Genomic DNA, 15,908 nt, shown 5'->3' with positions numbered 1-15,908 from the left:
TCTTTCACACAAGTCACCTAAGACAGGAAATAGAAGTCTGCCTCTTCTTTTACTCCTACACTTGGTCCTTTTTAATTGGGACTTACTCGAGCTGTCTTATAACAGGACGTAGAAAAGGGACACATGATCAGAGGTTAGAAAAATCGTAATTAAATAATTGGTTCATATGATTTGATTTTATATGAGACTGTACCTAGATTTCAAACCTTTTATAGCTCTACCTACCAAGCCACAGCCAGCTAATATCACTGTCCTCCCCACTTAGTACAATGACTAGTACCTCTTCAATCACATTGTGTCTTATGCCAGAAGGCCTATGGGGTGTAGCAGAGAAAGCCCCCTCCTCTCCCCTCCAAACCTTTTTTCCTTCTACACAAACCGTATGAACTCTACCTCAAGAGTTAACTCATTCCACCATTTTGCCCAGTTCCTCTTTGGTAACTCTTGGAACTGCTGACACAACCCCTAGGGATTCTTCACCAAGCAATCTAACTAGTCTTTCACTAACCATGTTCACATCCTACTCAACCCAACCACGGAGCCATTTCTAACTAATTGAAGCTTCCCAGGAAGATGGACTTTTCCTTCTTATTAAGCCCTATATATTGCCCTGGAATTTTAATTAAGGTCCAGATAGATTACCGACAGTCCCTGGACACCAACGTTTCAGCTAACCTTCCTGTTTCATTCCATCATAGTGTAATATAATGTCCAGGAGGGCAGAGATTCACGTTTTGTTTATTGCTAAATCCCTTGTGTTTTGCTTAAACCAGTGCCAGAACCTAGAACTGTGAAGAGGATATTCGAATGAGTAAATAAATGAACAAATGAATCAGTATTTATTCTCTTTGACACTGTGGTTCTTCAATGCTCTAATTTAATTTTAATCTAATTTAATTTAATTTGACTTTATTGAAATCACCAATTTGCTCTAATAACCCAATTTTTCTTCATTTCACCAGAACTACCTATAAGAATATATTGAGACATATTTTTTCGTTGAATTAACTCTAAGAAGGCCCCTAATGCAAAAAAAAAGGCAACTAAGCTTCAAGACCTACTCAAAGCACATACGCTTCTTTTATGTTCCTTTCAATATTTGATTTCTAGACATTCAGTGCAAACACGGAGATAAATTCCGTAATGGTATTTATTTTCCGAGATGTAACTGCCCCTCTGGATCCTGGCATGACTTGGTTTTGAGACTTAGGCAATAGGTGTAAATAAATCTAGTGCTATGCACTTAATTAGAAGCTTCCACTGCATTCATTAGGATGCAAATAAATAGTTTAAATAGGGAGATTAAAGAGCAATGGAAATGGTTATAGGAGCATAGAAACAACTTGGAAACTAGTGAGAATTTTCCTAAATGTGCAATTGCATTTTCAACACAATTAGGTACTTAATTGTGTACTATCCTTAGCTAATGCATTTTAACACATAATACATTAGATTTAAAAAAAAAAAAAAAAAAAAGCTAGCTTTGTCTACTGCCTTTTGGAAATCTGAAGTCTTCAAAATATATGAAGGTCTCTCCCTACCTTCTACCCAATAGGTTACTAAGGTTTTAAATGGTTCAAAATCACACAAGTATAATCTGCTTTATATTTGTAAACAATGGTTAAAGTCTTTCTAAAAAATTTGTAAAGAGGGGCCGGCCTGAAGCCTAGTGCTTAAGTTAGGTGCTCCACTTCTGCAGACCAGGTTCAGTTCCCGGTCACAGACCTACATTACTTGTCAGCAGCCATGCTGTGGCAGTGACTCACACACAAAATAGAGGAAGATTGGCACAGATGTTAGCTCAGGGAGAATCTTCCTCAGCAAAAAAAACAAAATTTGTAAGGAGCCATGGGAAAGAAGTATACCTCACATTCCCAGATACCAGCCACAATTTCACTTTGTTGCTTAAATAGGGCTTTGAAAATTTTTACCATAATTTAAATATAGTGATTTGAGAGAACACTATGTCATAAAATGTACATTTCTTAATTTTCATTTACCCACCTTCACAAGTTGTGGTTGAAGTGTGGCAGAAAAAAATCTTCAAATAATTCATTATAACCATGTTACTGATATCCTGGTTTTTGGAAGACTAACAGGTTTTTTGGCAGGGAAGGAGAAACACAAAATTGTTTAAAAGCACTCAGCACTCAAACAATAAAAGCATTCAGTCAAGAAGAAGGATATAATTTCAAAAGACAAAAAAAAAAACAAAACCAATAATCTTCATATACACATTATCAGTTGGAGACTATAGTAATAGAGAATCCCCCATTTACCATATCAACAAAAATGAAAGAAAAAACAGCACTTGGGAATAAATTTAACAGAAAATGTGCAAAACCTTAGAGGAAAACCAAAATTTTCCTGAAAGACACAAGAGTGGATTTGAACAAAAGGAAACACATTCTCTGTCTTGCATAGGATTACTCAGCATTATGAAGATGTTAGTTCTCCCGAAGTTATTCTATAAACTTAATTCATAAATTAACTTATGCTAATAAAAATACCATGACATTGTTTATGGAGCTAGACAAGAAGAAGTAAAGTTCATATGGAAAAATAAACACGTAAGAAGTCAGGAAACATTTAAAAAGAGCTGTACCATGGGACCAGCCCTACTAGACACTAACACGTGCTATAAAGCCTTTACAGCTAAAGCAGGGTGGCACTGTTTTATGAGTAAACAGACCAGTGGAATGGCATATAATGTCTAGAAATAGACCGAAATACATTTGGAACTTTATGAGAAAGCTGGTATCTCAAACCACTGAGGCAAAGATGAACTTCTTAATAAGTGGTGCTGGGACACTGATTTACAATCCAGAATAAGATAAAATTAGGTCCATACCTCACACTACATATGAGAATAAACTCCACGTGAATCAAGGATGTAAATGCGAAAACCAGAAAGAAGGAAGGGAGGATGGGAGGGAGGGAGGGAGAAAGATAGGAAGGGGGAAGAGGGAAGAAACCATATAAGTACTAGAAGAAAGCATATACAAACTCCTCTTTAACCTGTGTATAGGGAAAGGTTTTCTAACAAGAGCCAGAATCAATTAAAAAAAACATTGATAAATTTGAATTTTATGGCAGGAAAAAAGCAAAAGTCAAAAGACAAATGAGGGGGGCCAGCCCAGTGGCTCAAGTGGTTAAGTGCGCATGTTCTGCTGCGGCGGCCCGGGGTTCGCCAGTTTGGACCCCGGGCGCACACTGACACACTGCTTGGCAAGCCATGCTGTGGCGGCGTCCTATATAAAAAGTGGAGGAAGATGGGCATGGATGTTAGCCCAGGGCCAGTCTTCCTCAGCAAAAAATGACGAGGATTGGCAGATGTTAGCACAGGGCTGATCTCCTCACAGGAAAAAAAAAAAGACAAATGAGGGCCAGCCCTGATGGCCCAGTGGTTAAGGTTTGGCACACTCCACTTCAGCAGCACAAGTTTGTTTCTCAAGCATGGAACCACACCACTCATATGTCAGTGGCCATGCTGTGGTGGTGGCTCACATAAAAGGAGGAAGATTGTTGGGGCCAGCCTGGTGGCCTAGTGGTTAAGTTCGTGTGCTCCACTTCAGTGGCCCGGGGTTCACGGATCCCGGGCACGGACCTACACACCACTCATCAAGCCATGCTTTGGCAGCGTCACACATACAAAATAGAGGAAGATTGGCATAGATGTTAGCTCAGCAACAATCTTCCTCACTAGAAAAAAAAGGAAGAAGATTGGCAACCAATGTTAGCTCAGGGCGACTCTTCCCAGTGAAAGAAAAAAAAGACAAATGAAAAACTGGGGAAGGAAATATTTGCAACTATCCCATACATAAAGGGCTGTTTCTCTAACATATAAAGAACTCAGAATTGAGGACAAAAGGATCAAAACAGCTGATAGAAAAATGAGCAAAAGACATGAACAGTCAAATTCTCACACACACACTATGTTATTTTTTGTTTTTTATTTTTGTTTTTTATTGATGTATAATTGACATCACGCAATGTTTTAAATGGCCTTTAAACATATGAAAAGATGTTCAAGGGGCCCGCCTGGTGGCACAAGCGGTTAAGTGCATGCGCTCCGCTGCAGCGGCCTGGGGTTCCCCGGTTCGGATCCTGGGCGCGCACTGATGCACCGCTTGGCAAGCCATGCTGTGGCGGCGTCCCATATAAAGTGGAGGAAGATGGGCACGGATGTTAGCCCAGGGCCAGTCTTCCTCAGCAAAAAAAGAGGAGGATTGGCAGATGTTAGCACAGGCTGATCTTCCCCACAAAAAAAAAAAAAAAAAGAAGAAGATAACTTGAGAAACGCAAATTAAAACCAGAGATTTCTCACATTTTAGCCAACAAAAATTAAACCATGTGACAACATACTCTGTTGGCAGGCTGTGGGGAACAGACTTTCCATACACTGCTGTGGGAATGTAAACTGGTTCAACTTTTACGCAGGGTAATTTGACAATATCTAACAAAACAATATGTGTGTTTACCTTTTGACACAGCAGTTCCCCTCCTGAGAACTCACATGAAGATATACTTCCAACAATACAAAAATAAATACACAAAATTAATCACAGCAGCATTATTGGTAATTGCGAAATATTGGAAACCACTTGTACACCCGTGGCATAGGAGACAGGTAACTAACCTACGGTGCAGCCACACTATGCAGCAGCACGAATGAGTGAGGGGGATCTCTGTGAATGGATGTGGCTGGTTTCCAGGATACGTAGACTGTTAAATGAAGAAAGCAAAGTGCAAAAGACTATCTATAGTACACTTCCTTTGCGTAAGAGAAAAGAGCAAACAAGAAAATACACACGCATCTGCTCATTTTGCAAAAGGAGCAGAAACCAGGCAGATTATTTACATATAGGGGGTGGTGGAATGCGAGTAGAGAGGATAGAAGGAGTGGGGCTGAGGGAGTTGTTTTTTCCTCTTTTTCTTTTTTTTTTTTCAGTCCTGGTTCTGCTTTTTTTTTTTTTAATTGTGAAATTTTTGTTGTACGTTATTGTTTGTCAGTCATTGGGTACAGTTCTAACATTTGGATCCAGGTTAATGTTTCACATCCGTATTAGTCAGGGTTCTCCAGAGAAACAGAACCAGTAGGATGTGCACAGAGAGAGAGAGACATTTATTTGAAGGAATTGGGGCATGCAGTTATGGAAGCCGGCAAATCCAAAATCTGCAGGGTATAGTTCTTGGACTCTATCCCCTCAGGTTAAAGATAAACAACTCTTAAATATTGCACCCTAATTAGGAAACAACTTCTTCCTCTTCTCTTTCTTCTCATCCTCTTTTTCCACTCCTTCCTCCTCCTTCTCCTCCTCCTCTTTCTTCAGAGGTATAGATTAGGAATTCTAAAACTATTCCTGCATATTCTAGGATTCAACAAATAAGTAAATATAGTATGGATAACGGAAGACGGGTTTCTCACCGTTGCAGAGTTATAAATGTGGAAAGAGTGGATGTAGAATGAACCATGTGGAGTTGGATTGGAATTGAAGTTATCACTAAGAATGCATGATAGAGGTACAGAAATAGATCAAGGTGTGTAGGTATACATATGTGTGTGTGTGTTAGACACACATCATGTATTTCCTAAGCTTTCTCCAGTGAAAAGTCCTAAAAGCAGTGATACCCCAGAAGCAATGAGCCCACCTAAAACTCTGATCTTGTTTCTACCTACCTGAAAGGAACCAAAGCTTTCTGAAGAAATGGCAGGTACCAGGGCTGACATGGGGAACATACAAGAAAAGCCTGGAAAGTTTTGTGCCAGAAAGTAAGGAAGTGTACAGAGAATGAAAGCAACATGTCAAGAGGACACAAGAGCCAGCTTGCAGGGGCTCCTACTGGAAAAAGACGAAATAATTCAAGCAACAAAATAAACAATGATAGTAAAGGATTATAACCTATTGAATAAAATAAGAATTCATGAGTCTATATGGATTGATTGATTTATAAACAAATAAACAAACAAGCAAACAGATGAGGGAAAGGAAAAGCTCTTCTTACAGTAGAAAGCAGCTAATCAATGTAGAAGGAAGGCTGGGATTAGAAAATCATCAAGCAGTTTTGGTGAATACCAAGAAAATCATCAAGCAAGAATCACCAATGGATGCTAAAACTAGTGCGTGAAAATTTGAATAGAGTATTTACAGAGTTTCAAAGTGTTCATCACAGGTGGTAAAATGTTAACATTTGGAGAATTTGGGAGGGTACATAGGAATTCTTTGTACTATTCCTGCAACTTTTTGTAAGTCTGAAACTGTGTCAAAATAAAAAGCTAGGAAAAAGCAGTTGACAGCATTCTCAATTAGTGATAATTGAGGACCAAGACAAATTCAACAGTTTTATGCATGTCCCAGATGATTGGAATTTTTTTAAAGGATGCTAACTAAGATGTTGACAAATACACCAAAAACATTTGTCTTGAAAAACTTATTTCCGTAATGGATTTTCTATTTTTTAAAATGATAATTACTTTAAAGACAAAGGGCCATAAATAGTTTTTACCTGGGGTGAAAGTCACTGTCAAATCATTGAAAACTGGAATATTCATTGTTCTTTTCTCTAATAACCAATTAGCAATACTATGGCAAACCAAAGAAGGTTTTTTGGGGGAAGGTGGGAGAAGGCAGGAAGGAAACTTTCATATCTTGGGAGAGGAGGTGGTTATGTTTTAGCTTTTAATTCATCCCAAATAAAAATGAAAACCTTATTTTAGTTTAAAATTACATTTATGAGGAAAATGATGTCATAATAGTTTTAAGTCTTGGAGCTAAATTAGAAGCCTAATTAAAATCAATATATATCCCTCATACCTATGGCTACTGAGCCATGTACACGTATTACAAACCAAAATATAAACAAAAAATGGAAAAAATGCATCAAACATACTCTGTAGAAATAATAATTCAAAATCTTCTCCTTAAAATGTAATTCTAATGAGAATAGATCCTGTTTTAACTCGGTCTCTTGCATAATCTGATAGAAACTTTGACCTTGGCTAATCTTTGGGAATATAACAAAGAAACAGAAGGAATTTAAGAATGATGATGTTTATATTTTATGAGAACTTGCAAATAGTGTTGGTACTAATCTAAATTTTGCTTCCCTGAGTAGCCTGTCCATTTCTAGATAGAAGAGTTATTTATTTTAATTTACTAAGACTTAATAACCTGAATTTTCAATCTGCTTGACATACACTAACTGAGCACATGTCCTATGTGCCAGGGACCATTCTAAGCACTTTTACACGAATTAATTGATTGGGCCATAACAGCGTCCCAATGATATAGGCACCGTCATAACCTTCTCTTTAAAGATAAGGAAACTGAGACTCAGAGACGTTAAGTAACTTACCCAAGATCACACAGCCAGTAAGTGACAAGGCTGGGATTCAAGTCCAGCTGTGGAGGCATCAGGGTCTGCACTCCTAACCACCATACCACACTGCCTCCCCTACCCAAAACAAAGTTAGATGCCTATAAAAGAAAGGACTCTCACCTGTAACAACAAAAAGTAAATTTTGTGAATTTATCAATTGTATTTATCATCAGTCCCAACAGGTTATTCTGTACGTTCTTTGAAATAAACTATGTGAATTTTCTACTACCAGGACTGGAAATGTGAAACACTGTAATCCATTTAACATTTTGGCATGGTGCTCTAGAATTCACTGAGACTCCCTATGTTTCCTGACAAGTATAAATAAAGGGTTTAAATGAAAACTTGGGGGACTTGAATTAACGAAGAGAAGACAGTAGGCAACTTTTTAGACAAACGAAAGGCCAGTGAAGGGAGAACAATAACCACTTATTTTCACCAAAAGCAGAAAAAAAATGGGCTTCCATTTCAGCAAGCACTCTGGGCTGGTCTATGAAGAATGTCCTTGCAGTCTCTGTGAATCACATAGACAGGGGGTTATGTAAAGCCCATACGGAACGTGGGACGGATTAGAGTCTTTGGCCATTTCTTTCAATCTAGATGAAAACTTGAAATTAGAAGCAATAATTCTTAGAAATGGAAAAACTTCAGGGATGGAACTATTTGTCCAACTTCTCATGACCTGACTCCAAATCTCTATTTTGGTTGAACATTCCCATGGAGCTTACAGTCCAAGGGGAGAGAGAAATATTAATACTCACATTAGTAAGTACATGAAGAAGATCGTTTCAGATGATGGTGAATACTAAGAAGATCAGGGTAATGTGACTCAGCATTGGGATTAGTGAGGCTCCTGGGCAGAAAATTTAAGGACTTAAGGTCATGCAAGTATCAGTCCTGCACCTGCCGACCCTGAAGGGGTGTGCCTCCATAAATTCCGCACCGTCTCATGAAAGCGGAAAGTGACTGAAGGTGAACAAGCTTCCATTTAATTTAAATTATAATTGGAAATAAGAAACCAAGATTTAACAGCCCTGAGGCAGTCTGGAGCAGCTGTAGTTTTGCACGCCCCCTACAGGCCAAATAGTGCGCTGCCATTTAGTCATGATAAAGGTATCCGTGGACCCTCCATTCTTCCAAAATGGTATATGTGGAATGGCTATTCCACATGGGGGTAATAAAATGTCTGCAGACCCCTCACCTTAGTCGATAATCTAGGCATTTAACTAAGTATTCCTGAGTAGTTCCCCACTCCTACGCCTTCTCTAGAGCTGAACATTCTAGCAGGCACAGCCATTTATGCAGCAGTAACTACGCTGCTAGCATTTCCACATTTCACCAATTTCCTTCTTCTGTTGAATGTCTCCAAATAATGGAATTCTAACAAGACGTAAAAATCAGCCATTCCTAATTAACCCCTCATCTGGCACCCTCGTGAATCCAGATGTCAAAAATAAAATGGTGCCAAAGTCAGCACAGCAAAGATACAGAGAAACTGTTTTAATTCACATACCTCGGTTGGGAAACCATAGATGCTTAAATACCTATCATTAGAAATTATGTATCTATAATTAGAAAACTATAAGTAGGACTAAAAGCAACCTGGCTTCAACAGTCTGTGCAGCAATGTGTTCAAGCTATACCCGGTAAGAAACAGTAAGAACAGAGGCCATTCAAATGCAATGAATGGGGTAAATGAAATCAAGTGGATTTGTAGGTATAAAGATACTGAACTATCTGTTGGCTCAGGAGAGGGGAGATTTGTAAAGCAACGATACCCTTTAATCAATAATTAATTTTGTCTTCTACAACAATTGGACAGTTAAGTAACATATTACGGAAAAAAAAAAAGCAAACAGTAAAAATGCCAGCTGATAAGATACTAGTCAAGAAAGAATGTTCCTAGAGCGTTTTAGCAGAAAGCATAAACAGACGTGGGAGTCGAAAAGGTGGAATGAAATCCTGGCTCCTCTTCTTAGGTTGGGCAAGTTCATTGAACTTGAACTTCTCTGAACCTCACTGAACTTTAGTTTCCTTCTCTGTAAAACAGGGATCCATCCTTTTTCACGGATATTATGTGAAATGAAGAAAGAATGCATCTGGATTACTGGCATCTGGTCAATTCCGAATATGTTGTGTTCTTTTTCTAGTACTAATTTAGATCAGAGTTCCTCAGCATCTACTTTCAGTTCAACAACTGATCATCATCATAAATCTGAGCTATATGGCAGCTCCGCCCTTCCAGTTGCTCAGGGCAAAGCTTGGCGTCTTTTTTGACTTGCAGATTTCCCCTGTAACTCACACGCGGTGCATCGGGAAATTCTGCTGGCTCCTCCGTCAGTGTGTGCAGGACAGGACCATGTCTCACCTGCTCTACCATCACGACTGCTGGCTGAGCCGCCATCATTTCTCTCCTGGGTTACTCCACAGCCTCGTCTACTCTTGCCCCTACAGGATATGCATGGCAGAGCAGCCCAGCGTGGCCCTCCTAATACGCAAGTCAGATCATGTCGCTCCTGTACTCAAGGCCTTCTGATGGCTCCCACCTCACTCTTAGTAAAAGCCAACATCCTTGCAATGGCCTACCAGCCCCCACATGAGCCAGCCCCACCGAGCTCTCTCACCGTCTCTGTTAACACTTTCCCCTCCAATCATCCACTGCAGCCATTCTGAGCTTCTTGCTTTTCCCCAGACACATCACGCTCACTCCTATCTTGGAGCGTTTGATCTAGCTATTTTCTCTGCCTGGGACTTCTTTGATTTCCATTTAGTTATCTTCCTCACCTCCTTCGAATTCCTTGAACACGTATCACACTGACCACTCTACTCGGCAAGCTGCACCCCCCGCCCCAACGTGCATTTTCCATTTCTGGCAACCTGCTCTTTTTCTTTTCTCCACAGTATTTGTTACCTTCTAACATACTGTATAATTTATCTATTTAGTAGGTTTATTGCTGTCTCCTTCTGCAAGAATGTAAACTCCACAAGAGCAGGGATCTTCGTTTTGTTCACTGATGTTTTTTCAAGAACCTAGAAAAGTACCTATACATAGTAGACACTCAATATTTTTTCAATGAATGGTGTCAATAAAAGCACAATGTATACGATATCATACACATCATATATAGTATAGTTATGTCTCAGTGCTTGCAAAACTGAAAATTCCACAATTCAGAACTCTACATGCCCTAATCACAGTGCATAACTTGCATTTACATAATGGGCAAAAACAATGAAAAAACTGAGCACTCTTGGGGGAAGGGTAAAATGAGTAAAGGGACACGTATACAGTGACAGATGGCAAATAGACTTTTGGTGGTGAATACAATATAGTCTATGCAGAAGTCAAAATATAACGATGTACACCTGAAATTTATATAACATTATAAACCTATGTGACCTCAATAAAAAAAAACCTAAAAAAAATTTTTTTAAATAAATAAAAAATTGAGCACCCTTAAATACGGCTAATAAAAAAATCAGAATAAGCCCAGAATCAGACTGAGTTAGTTCAAAACCAAATTCAATGTGGCCAAAAGGAAAATCTCAAAGAAAAATGTGAGTGGAGGTAGGGGGATGGGCTTGGTGGGTAGGAACATGAAGTCTGAAGAAAAATCATGAGGAACAGGACCCACTAGCTGTAGGCTCCTAGTTTGTTTCCAAAGAAGCTCGTCATCTGTACTATGTTGCCTTGTGTCCATATCACTTCTCTGGCTTGGGGTGGCGGTAGGGGTGCTCTGCCTATGGTTCCCAGATGAAGAATTAAGAGTCCAGTGGCCCATTGTTCAGGTTACTATTGCTGTGTAACAAATCACTCTACAACTTAGTAGCTTAAAACAACATTTTGTTTTGTTCACAGTTTCGTGGGTCAGGAATTCTGGAAGGGCTCATATGGGCAGCCCTCACTTGGGGCCTCTCTTGCTACTGCAGTCAGTTGTCAGCTGGATCTGCAGCCATCTGAAAGCTCAAGGGGGCTGAAAATCCAAGATGGTGCACTCACGTGGCTGGCAGCTAATGCTGGCTGTCAGCTGGAGGCTGCCGACCAGAATACCTGGTGACCTCAGGTGGCTGGTTTCCCCGCAGAGAACCAGGGGGAAGCTGCATGGCATTTTTTGATCTAGCCTCAGCCATTGCAGTGTCACTTCTGCCAGATTCCATTAGTGAGTCACTAAGGCTGGAGATAAATTCCACCACTCAATAAGTGGGTCTAAGAATTTGCAGAAATATTTTAAAACAACCACAACCATCAAATACAAAGCTGAAGTGTTGTTGTCTTTAAGTTTGATGATGATCAGACATCCAGAACTGGCATGTGATGTTTTAGAAGGACAAGAAACATCTCATCACATCCCTCATCTTACTCTCTACAGCCTCTCTACACTTTCCTCCAACTGTTCCTTTCAGCCTCTGGAAATTGTAATGGTAGCTTGGCAGGGGGAATGGGATGGGTAGGAGTGATGATGGGGGAACAGCCTCTCCAAACTGTTTCACTGCAGTTTGTAGGGAGTTTCTCACTCCCTAAGAAAATTCACGTAATTTCCTTTTCATTTACACACATAGCACCCAAGTTACACATATACAAGCACCATGATTTATTAAGTGTCCACTATGTGCCTGACACTCTGCTCAATGCTGTTGTATGCACAAATTCCCTGTCCCAGTTGAAGTTAGAGGGAGGAAAACAAGAACTGTGGCTAGACAGGAGCAAGCAAGGAGAGCACAGTAGATGTCAGGGAGATGATAATGAGGGCCCATTTTAGAACTCGGACTTCTGTGAATGGGATGGGAGCTGTGAGGATTTTGAGTACAGGATGGCATGATCTGAGTCATGTTTTAACAGGGGTGTTGAGAACAGACTGACAGGACAGGGGCAGGATCAGGGAGACTAGTTAGGAGGCTACTGGAATAATCGAGATGACAGTGGACTGGGCCATGGTTAATAGCAGCTGAATGGTGAAAAGGGGCCATACATTTTGAAGGTGGAGCCAATAGGCTGGTACTGAGGTTTGTGTCTGCAAGCTTGCCTGTGTTTTCAGCACACATTTGCAACTAGGGATTCATGTGATAGAGGAACAGCTGATATGACTCCTACAACAAAAGAGATTAGATGTCATAATATCTGACAATAAAATACAAGAAACAAGAAAGTACATCAATAACTTAGTCTCCCCAAATCACTTGAGTAAAGAATTGTTTTTACATGAGTAAATCCAGAAATGAACAAATTTCTGTTCGACCTTATGCTTTTTCCTCTCTCTTTCTTCCTCTTTTTAATACCACACTGGGTTAATTCAACCACATGTTTCTACTTATTTATAGAAGTGGCTCTCCAATTAGTTCCTCTAACTCCAGGTAACAGCTCAAGAAAGTGCACGTAATAGAACTTTTTACATTTTCAGCCTAATGTGGCATTTTCAAAGGATAGGAAGAAACATACCTAAGTTTGCTCTCCAATCTGTTGAATAAATGAATGAAACACAGATAAGATTTCGAGAATCAAAGGGTTAATAAAGCCTTCAAGGACTGAGCGGGTCTTGTGCTGTGGGCACTGGGGATACAGACATAAAGGCTGGTCCCAGCCTTCAGAGGCTCTCAGGGGAGAACAGAGCACATGTTAGCAGGCCGTACCACGCACGTGTCAAGTCTCATGACCTGAGTTAAAGCATGTGGTGAGTCTAGAAGAATGGTTTAAATAAACTTGCAATCATTCAAAAAAATTTTCCTGTGACTTAAGATATCTTGAATTCAACAAATCGTGCAATCATGCAAATTTTGATAATACAAAATTAACTGAAACAATCTACAGCTACTGAAATATCTGGTTGTTTACCATTATTTTGTCAAAAGAATATCATGTTTAATAAGAAAATGATAACTGGAATTCTGAAATATTGAAATCATGTGATGGTTTTGTGACTTTATTAGTTGGGTTTGATTTTCACGGTAGAGTCTACAGCCTATTGGCTATTCTTAAAGTTTATAGGAATAGATGATAATCCCTGTTATGAGGGCAGCTTTAAGTGAAAGTCCCTTAAGAGTGTCACAAGCCTAACACCCATACTTTAGAAGAGTGATTCCCAAGTTCTTTCAAATTCATTAGATTGATTTTGAGACACTTCTACATTCTGTGCTGTGCATTAATGTTAATCTATTTCAGATAAAAATAAAATTTACTTTCTAGAAGGACTTTTATAACAATTTCAAAATGACTTAAAAATAGTGGAGTATAAAACACAGACTAGGGATCACTGCTCTTTAGGGTGTATGGGAAATGAATGACTGGTTTGTAATAAAATTAGCATTATAAATGTCATCACAGAACCTACCTATCAGTGCCATCATTGATTCATGATTCCAGGAAACAACAATGGTGAATAGAGTTCTAATGTCTTCTTGGTCTTAAACCCTAGGGTGAGGGAAAATATGCCATCCTACCCTTGCTAATGGCGTAAAGAAATGGCGTAAAGAAATTTCTATTACTTTATCTTTCTCCAGAATGTCAAATTCAGGATCTAAAATTTCTTAAAATATGAAAGAACCAGACAGGGTACTAGACAAAGGAGCGTGGGCTTTGCGGGCGGACAGACCAAAGCTTGAATCTTAAGTTTTCCACTTGGGTTTGACAGGGAAGTTATCTCTCAGGGTCCATTTCTATACTACAAATGATGAGACTGAAGTCAAGAAGGTGGTCCCAGAACGTGTTCCTCAACTTTCATGAGACCATATGCATCAAAATGAATAAGCTTCCCAAGGGATGGTTTGTACGTGTACTGAAAAGATTTAGAGAGCGCTAAGCATGGTCAAGGAGCCTTAGCGACTGAAGAGTGACAGATGGGAAAGAAGGCTATAACTCAAGTACTTCATGACCCACCTGAGAATGTTTTTACAAAAGGAGAGTAAGCTAGGAGACGTCTAGAACTGGTGTGTTTCCACTTTCCAAGGGAGAAGAGGCCAGCCCACTCTCCAGCACCCTTGGCAATGAGCACATCAGGCTGTCACGAGGGCATCGAGGTCATCCAGCCAACCTCTCTCCCTCTTTGCCCTTGTCTGCTAAGCAGCTTCCCAATGATGACTTGGCTTCTATCTAGACTGTTCTACAGAAACCTGGGTCTGCTTGGCAGATAGAATTCTCATTGTAAACTAATAAACTGGAGTTTCATAAATTAACACACTAAGATACGCCTTTTTCTTGCCTATTCAAAGGAACAAATTCAAGTGCTGGCAATGGTGTGAGGATATCAGCAATACGAATAAAAAACACAATATGCATATTCTTTGACCTAGTAACTTCCACTTCTAAGAATTTATCCTAAGAAAATAATTGGAAAAGTAGGCAAAGATGAACATACAAGCATGCTGAGTTTAGTATTTTTAAATATTTACTGTTTCAATTAAAATTATAAATATTCTAAAAATGTCTAATCTAACTTCAACATGGGATTGGTGAAAGAAATGATGGTTTAGCCACATAATGGAATAATGGAATACTGCCGTCCAGCCTAGATTATGCTACGGGTAAAAAAAAAAAACACACACACACACCTCTCAAGGACTAAAACATAAACCAGAAGATTTATTTTTCCCTCATGCAAAGTCCACCGCAGGTCCAGGGCAGCTGGGCTCCACAGGCAGGCTCGGTGTCACACTTCTCTATCAACTATACTTTCGTGCCCACTGTGGAAGAAACTGTCGTGGGTGAGCCTCTTACCTGCAATTAAATGTTTCTGCCTGCACTTCACTGGCTAATACAAGTCACACGGCCTTTCCTGACCTCAAAATGTTGGGTACTGGCAACCCCAGCGCATGCTTGGACAGCACAGAGCTATGTCTACTGCAAGTACGCAGCAACTAAAAATGTGTCACGGAGCTCAACTTTTCGACATGGGCCAATCACACATAATGTATCTAGTGGATAAAAAAGTATAGCCCCACTAAAAATATATCTATAAGTGTGTGTTATATATGCATATATGCATTTACAAAAACACGGGAGAGATATACAGCATAAGTTTAACAGTGTTTTTTCTGGGTGGTAGGACTAGAGGATTTTAAAAAAATCTCTTTAATACTTTTTGGTATTATCTTTTTATTATAATACATATATTATTTTGATGACGAGCAAAAATAAAGCTATATCTCTTTTAAAAAACACAATAAACTGCCATTCTGGTTTCTAAAGCAACCTCTTCTCAGTTAAGCCGACGAATCAGTTCTCCTGGGTCTGAACCACCTGTGTTTACTCACGAGACTGAGCTGTTGAGGTGAAGACCCAGGGCAGGGATCACGGTGTCTCCACGGAGCTCTGTGCACTCAGAGAGCTCAATATCCTGAGCAATCTGACTTCAGGGCTTCACAAACTTTTCAGAAGAGATAGTAATACCTCCTTCCGTTACATAAACACTCATTAAACACTAGCGCCTTAAGGCAAGCAGTATGGAGAAGGCATGTGCTTTCAAGTAAGACAGACAGACAGGATCTTCTTGGTTTCCTCATCTGCAAAATGGGGAAAATAATGCCTTGCAGAGGTG

The sequence above is a fragment of the Ceratotherium simum genome, chromosome 37, assembly GCF_057802395.1.
Source record: "Ceratotherium simum simum isolate JZ-2026a chromosome 37, ASM5780239v1, whole genome shotgun sequence".
NCBI lineage: Eukaryota > Metazoa > Chordata > Mammalia > Perissodactyla > Rhinocerotidae > Ceratotherium > Ceratotherium simum.
The sequence above is the reverse complement of the archived record's forward strand: the minus strand, read 5'-3'. Positions refer to the sequence as shown.